Raw genomic sequence first — 7,804 nt, forward strand, 5'->3', positions numbered from 1 at the left:
TCGTCTTATTTCAATGAAAACAAATAAGTGTGACTGAAAAAGTTTAGTGTGCACCATTTATGGCGGATCTTAACAGCCTATCTCCACCCTTCGCCTCTGTATTATACTATATTATTACAAGTTAAAACTAATAATACTGAATATTATAAGTAAGTTATTATATCATGATTCGTGTTTCTAATTATAACGTACTATAAATACGTACTGTATAATGTATGAATTCAAATAAGTACCTACATGCGATATTGGTGTCAACAAAATCCTAATCGATTAAAGTCAGTATGTAACTAAGTATTGACATAAACATAGAATTTAAATGAAAAAATAACGAAATTGTATAATTTATTAGTTATAATAATTACGTAGCTACTAAAATAGACAGTTATTATAGGTACAGCGCAAATTATTAGTATTTCATCATCTTCGATATTGTTTCGAATCTCAAAGACGGCGCGATTGTCGGTCAGTAAACTTGGCGGACATCTGGCGGAAGCAGGTTCGGATCCCGGCGCCCCTTCAAAAGTTCCCACACTCTCGCGACTTGTAGTGAATCTGTGTCCTGTTTTTTGGGGCATACTGTTGGTGCATTTGCAGCTGCGATGTCCTCACGAATATACAACTATTTCAGAAAGGCTACTGATTACTTTTATTATTACAACGTTTTTCTTTATTCTTATTTGTCCGGTGGTTCTTTGTCCGGTACAAATCTTGCAATTGATTTTTAACTAACTTCCCGACTAGCTAGACATTTGAAACTTTTAGAATACATATATCAAAACACGATGCCAATGCATTTTTTTAATACTTTTAGCCATCTTTAAGTAGAATTGAATTCATGTTCAGTTAATTCTGTTTTGTATGAAAAGTTATTTCGACACCATTATTGGTTGCTAAGCAGATGGTCCTAGCAACTAAATTATTAATATATACGTGCGTTACTATGGAAATCAATATGAATGTCAAAATGACATTTCAGTATTATTTCTATCAAGTACATTTTTTTTGATCGTTTAAGATAGTCAAGTCAAGTTTATATGATTCAACAGAAAATTTAAAAAACGTTTTAAGTATATAAAAAAAGTTCTTTTTATCTTGTAATTATATCTTTTATTTTGTTAACTGTCAATTCATGGTGGAACTGCATTGTAGGTATTGTTGTTTGATTTAATAAAACGCAATTTTTTGTAGTACTTATTCCACTTTTAAAACTACTTTTAAAATTAATTTTGTGTACATTTTAAATTATCCATAACTGCTGTACTTTATTTTTATTCTCCATACAAAGTTGTAATGATAGTCTGAAGCTATGGGTATAAAATATGGGGTGTAATCACAGAAGAGATTAAAAAGATATATCTTAATATAAAATGGCAAGAAATATAAAGGGCGCCGCATGTCGTAAGATATTACCAATATTGAATGCGCAGTTTTTTTAAATGCCAAACAGTAATGTATATTAATATGATACAGAAATAACTATTGAAATTAACATATTCCGTAACACGTATTTAAGTTTATCGCATATTTCTCCACTCTCTAAGATTTAATAGTTGTTACTACGGTTCCATGACAAAACAGAACAACGATAAATATAACTATGACTTTTCAGGAAAAATATAAATTTAATATTGAAATTGTTCTATCTCTATTATGTTGATAGATTTTTAATAGCACAGATTTTCATTGCGCCATAATAAATCGAATTATATACCTAATTTCTGCATTCCTAATCGCTAGGAAGCCTCAAATAAACGGGACTTTGCCAACAAGCTTAGGATATCTCATCTTAATCAATATAATATATGTTTAAAATGATTGGGTGACTAGGTACAACGAAATAATGACCTAACCTAACATAACCTAACCTAACATAAATAGATTCTACAAAAATGAATGTTTCATTTTTCTCCTGACTGTTCTGTTTTGTCATATTCTGTTTTGTCATTTTCTGTTTTGTCATGTTCTGTTTTATCGTGTTCTATTTTGTCATATTATGTTTTGTCCGGTTAACGTTAGTACCACCCTCAGAACTGGATTTTCCACTATTTCTGTTTTCCTTGGATGGAATTAAGTTTACAATATTTTTACCAACATCGTGATAAACATGAATTCAAAAAACAAACAAACCAAGATATTTTTTTTTTCCATATGCGTCGGGAAACAAAAATTTAAATTATTTTGTATCAGAACATATTAATCCTTCCGTAACGTACTATGTGTAATGTTTGCCAAACAGTTTGTATACAATGTCCAATATTCACCAAACAAATGCAAATTGGTCTGGAAATGTGTTCTCTAATTGAAAGGATAAGTACGATTACGATAACCAAATTACTTAAATCAGGATTAAAGTCCATTTTAGAATAAACATTAACACGTCTAAAATACATTATCGTCGTAGATGAGGACTTTTTTATTGTGTTTAGCAAGCTATGGTATTCATGCTTAATTCTGAATTAATCAATATTATTATAATATGAACTATGAAGATTCGATTGGTGAAGATTTCATGACCTGATAACATCGCTGATAAAAAGTTATTTTTTGTAAGATCGTTGTGCAACGATCTCAAGATATTATGAGCACCGCACCACCCTCAAATTATAATTAAATATTATAATCACCATGTTAACACCTTTTTATCGTATTCAAAATTTCTATGTATACAGGAATTACCGAGGAATTATTAATATTATTTGAACCCATGAGACAATATGGGTTATTTAAAAATGTCCGTTTTTCGATTTACACACTTCACCTAAGTTATAAGTATGCTCTAATTAAAGTGGACATGATTAAAAAAGTGAGTCATAATGATATTATTATTTATTTTTTTGACATAGCTCTACTCTTCTGAATTTTACCCGCCCACGGCAAAATGCATGACAGACCGCATCTGGATGTGATGATTAACAGGATGGCATTAGAATTAAAATTAAGTCCGGTACCTACCTAAGTACAGTACCTATACGTTTTATAACTTTGCACTTTTTTGCACTTTTTACTACACTGATACGCCTCTTTGCCTGATTACCTCGCATAAAATTAAATCAAATGATATTCATTTGTATTAATATGTAGTAATACATAAATAAATAGTTAATATATGTATAAAAAATATTTTTAGAATATAATATTACATCATTTTCATCCTAGAGCCGGAGTGCAAAGTTACATTACATGAAGAATGATGTCACATGAATTCATAAATTCTGTTAAAAGAAAATTAAAACGGGATTTAAAAAAATAAGATTTGTAAGGAACGTAATATATCGCTATCGTTCTCTTATAGGTTATTGAAATACTATTTTTGTACCTCAGAGCCAGTGTATCTCAAGTCCAATTTTTGATGAAAATGAATTAAATAAGTAGGTACTTACTTATTTATAAATTTTGTACCTAGATTACTTTGAGCTTGGAAGCGCACAGTTTCGAAAACCATACAGCCAAAAGTCCGCTAAGTAGGAAAAATCTTAAATAACGTTTTCCAGAAGGTGATTTTTTCCCTTAGGATACACTGACTCTCGGAAAGGTACATGTATGTTTCTCTCTGGCCGCGACCTGTGAAAAATATGCGTATAACTTTAAATCCTTGTAATATTGTGACCATACGGAAATTAGATTCGATAGGTATAAATACTTCCAAAAGGTATCAAGTTATATATTATTTTTAAATAAATATAAAATACATTAATCAATAATATTTTTGCTGCATTAGAGAATGATAATATACCAGCCTACGATGGCCGAGTGGCTTACGCGTCGGCTTATAATATCGTGGGTTCCAGAATCGAATCCTGGGTCTAGCAAATACACATGTTATTTTTCGATTTGTGTTTTGAGTCAATGTATGCACCTAATAACTTGAGAAAGTGGCTAACATCCATTTATCGTTAAAAAAATCCATACATACAAAACCTCCAGCCTTCGGAGTCCCATATGACCTTATTTGGATCGGACATGGTAAAAAACGGGAATACATAATAAATTCAATAGTAATGATAAATATAACCATAAAATAATATGTAAGTAATAACACCCACGATTGCCGCGCGGCTTAAGCGTTGGCCTATATCGTCGTGGGTCCCAAGTTCGAATCCCAGGTCTGGCAAATTCAAGTACTGTTTTTCAATTTGTTTATGAGTCAGAGTATTAATGGACCTAATAGGTTAAACAAGTGGCTGACATCCATTTCTTGTAAAAACAAAATCTGTTAATATAAACCTCTACTCTGTGGAGGTCCATGTTATGATCTTATTAGGATCGCACAAGGTCAAAAAAGGTGGATAAAATAAATAATTAAATAAGTAGTTCATTTAACCATGTAATGTACCTATATCAGTCACAGACGTTCAATACATTTTCTGGTGTCCCTCAGGGCTCAAACTTGGGGCCTTTGCAGTTTACGATTTTTAAAAATGACATAGCAATGGTCATTAAAAATGCTATGTTTTTGTTGTTTGCTGATGACTTGAAACTCTTCATGGAAGTTGTCACCTTGGACGATTGTCGTCAACTCCAACTTGATATAGATAATAATTATATTAGATTGGGGCAGGCGTAACAAACTGGACTTCAATATTGAAAAATGCAATATTTTATCGTTTACCAGGGCCTCACGAGTATTATTTTTCTAATATTAGATGCATGGTAGAGCTCTTTCGCGAATATCATCTGTAAGGGATCTTGGCACTACGTTCGACAGTAAGCTGTCATTTAGTGGTCATATAGCTATCATTTGTAAAAAGGCGCTACAAATGTTGAGCTTCGTCTTGCGTACTTCCCGGGTCTTTTCGGATCTTAATGTATTAAAAATGCTTTATAATTTCTTAGTAAGAAGCCGGTTTGAGAGTGGGTCGATTGTTTGGGCCCCGCATCAGTTAAAATATGACCTTATGGTGGACCGATTCCAAAAGAAATTTTTGAGACTCCTTTATTTGAGGTTATATGGATACTATCACTAACTTTCTTTTAGGTATGCTTACATACTGTAGTTTAAATGCTAGAAGATATCAATATTTGGCCACGTATTTTTTTCGACTTTACGTGGTGTAAATGAGAACTCTGCCATTCTTGTGTGACCCTGATAACTATCTTAGAAGTCAGGAGCATCGGTTGTTTTTTCTCCCGAGGAGCAGAACTAACCTGCCATTGGTGATGCCAATTGGGAGGGCAGTAACTCTGTTCAACCAAATCGCTTCGGGTGTTGATATATTCCATCTACATGAGGATGAGTATAGGTGGACGTTGTTTTATAAAAAAATTGTAGGTACCTCTTTTAAGTTAGAGCCGCCCCTGATTCTTTAAGTAATTCACATTTTTTTTTAAATAATTTTAAGTTTATCTTTGATTTTAATGAAAACTATTTGTCGTTTTAATGTTTTAGGTACCTAGGCATTTATTAATTCAAATACTTTAAAATATAAATTATCAATAAATTGTCTTAAATTGCAAGCTTTGTATTTTACCACTAGGTGCCATGCGTTGCAGGTATATCCACCTTAATTGCGCCTAGCTAATTGCATACCTGCCGATACTACCGTATTGCGCGTGGGTTAGAATATTTGATGTTATGTTATTATGGTACCTATATATCTGAATTTTAATTTATCCTACAACAGAAGTTCTATCAGAAAAGGCAATCAAATATCTGATCCACAGTGGGCGTAAGTTAAACTATACTATTTATAACTACTTACATATACTTATGTAGAAACAAAATATTGTCTTTGTATATTATCCTGATTCCGTACATAGATATCCGCAGTATTTCATGGGTACGCCACACTTCTATAACAAAAGACACTTGATATTATTTTTCAAGTGTGTTCTAGAATTACTGAAGCATGACTGACGACACAAAATATCTTTTACTTTCTAAGGCAAGACCTTTTGTGTAAAAATATATAGTGCACTATACAAAAATCACACCTGCGCCTAAAAAAATTCGATATAGGTACTGCATCATATTATCTTGAAAAATATAATATCTTGTTAGAAGTTTTGATTAAGTATAGAGAAAGATTTTTTTGTACACTAAAACCATAGAATCCTTTTTAACCTTCGTAGGTGTAGTAAATTGGTAGCAATCACAAATTGGTATGATATACATATATATAGTTGCTGCTTCATTACTTTGCACTCCGGCTCGAGGATGAAAATGATATAATATATTCTATTATTTTCTTATTACTACACATAATATTATTATTAATACAAGTGAATATCGTTAATTGATCTATATATAGGAATATATACATATATGTACGTACAGGTCATGTCCTATATATATGGAACCGTTTACTTGTACTACATTTACATATGTTTTATCCATCCTTCGTGCGACATGCCAGTGCCATTTCATGTGCTTAGCGACCTCTATCACATCGCGTACTCTTGTATATTTCATTATCCACTGGTTTTTTTTGTGATCTTTCTGCGTTATGATCAACGTGCACCTTACCATGCCACATTATGCATTAACGTTGCTACATTAACGTATTTATTAATAATATACCTAAGTATATTATAACAATAATATTATATTTAAATTTACTCAATTGTATTTATTTAATAAAAGAAAACATTATGGACATAAAAAATCAAATACAGGATATTTAAAATATGAGATTTAAATTAAAATAAGTATCACCCTCACAATAGAGAAGAAGAAGAAAAAAAAACATAAAGTTTCAAGAAAAAAATGCACAGCACATCGTTGAAAATATCTATGTCCTTGGGTAAGTGCATTTACTAGTCTTGCACCCATGGCCCCCACATCCTGAAGCGGGCCTCCAGGCTAGGATCTTTTGCGGACCCCCCTATCTATTGCTAGGGGTAAAGTCAGTGTGATGCTTTACAGTAGTGTTTTCTAAGGTAAAAGTAAAATTAAGGTGTACTTTTAATACATCCATTTGAATTATGGATTTTCCGAGTGAAACACAAAATTAAAACACAATGAAAAATTGTATCACACAACCTTATATTTTAATATAATAGCACTGTTGAAGCAAAATAGCGCCGCAGACGACTTTTTTCACTATTAAAGCAAATTTGTGATGTATGTTTATCTCACATATCTCGTCGACTCACCACGCCGGGCCCCCAGGCTAGAGCCCTGTCAGCCCCCCCTTGTGAGGGCCATGCTTGCACCTCTCGACAACGGTGCCTGATAGGCTTGACTTGAGAAAACAGTTCTGACCCAGAATAGGTCATGGCAGCGACCACGTAGGTAATTGACAGGCGCATATAATTTTTCATTCTTTATGACGCCAGGATTGGAATCCATCAATCGTGATAGCAGGCAAAAATGTCTCAAGAGCAGAAGTGAGCAACAAGATTCAACAGAGTGAAAAGTGATCATGTTATTATAAATATGCTAAAATTTTTAATGAAAATGTTTTTTTTTTTTATTAAATACTTAATTTTCATTGTCAATTTTATTATTTTTATGTAGGTAGTTTATTTACGTACTTTTATAGGTTTGTAGATAAAGTATAGAAGTAGGTGCTTTCTCCAATATCAAACTTCGTTGAATTTTGAAAAAGTTGTAAATTTGTTTTCTGACGTAGGCGACACATAATTTTATTATTCAAAAAACGCAAAAGAAAATTACTTGATCCCCTTCAGAGAGTGTCAAATTTAAATAATCAAAATGTCAGGTACACTTGCATAAAATATCTAACTGAAAATGTTTTTCGCGGAGCAATTTATTTATACAATTCCCGGGGCGTCTATCAAACGCTCCGTGATTTATTGGGCCAATATAATGTACCTGATCTGCCCCAGGATTCATTTTTGCAGA

This window comes from Rhyacophila brunnea, unplaced genomic scaffold, assembly GCF_057557595.1.
Source record: "Rhyacophila brunnea isolate RB1 unplaced genomic scaffold, BYU_Rbru_1.0 scaffold_21, whole genome shotgun sequence".
NCBI classification, from domain to species: Eukaryota; Metazoa; Arthropoda; class Insecta; order Trichoptera; family Rhyacophilidae; genus Rhyacophila; species Rhyacophila brunnea.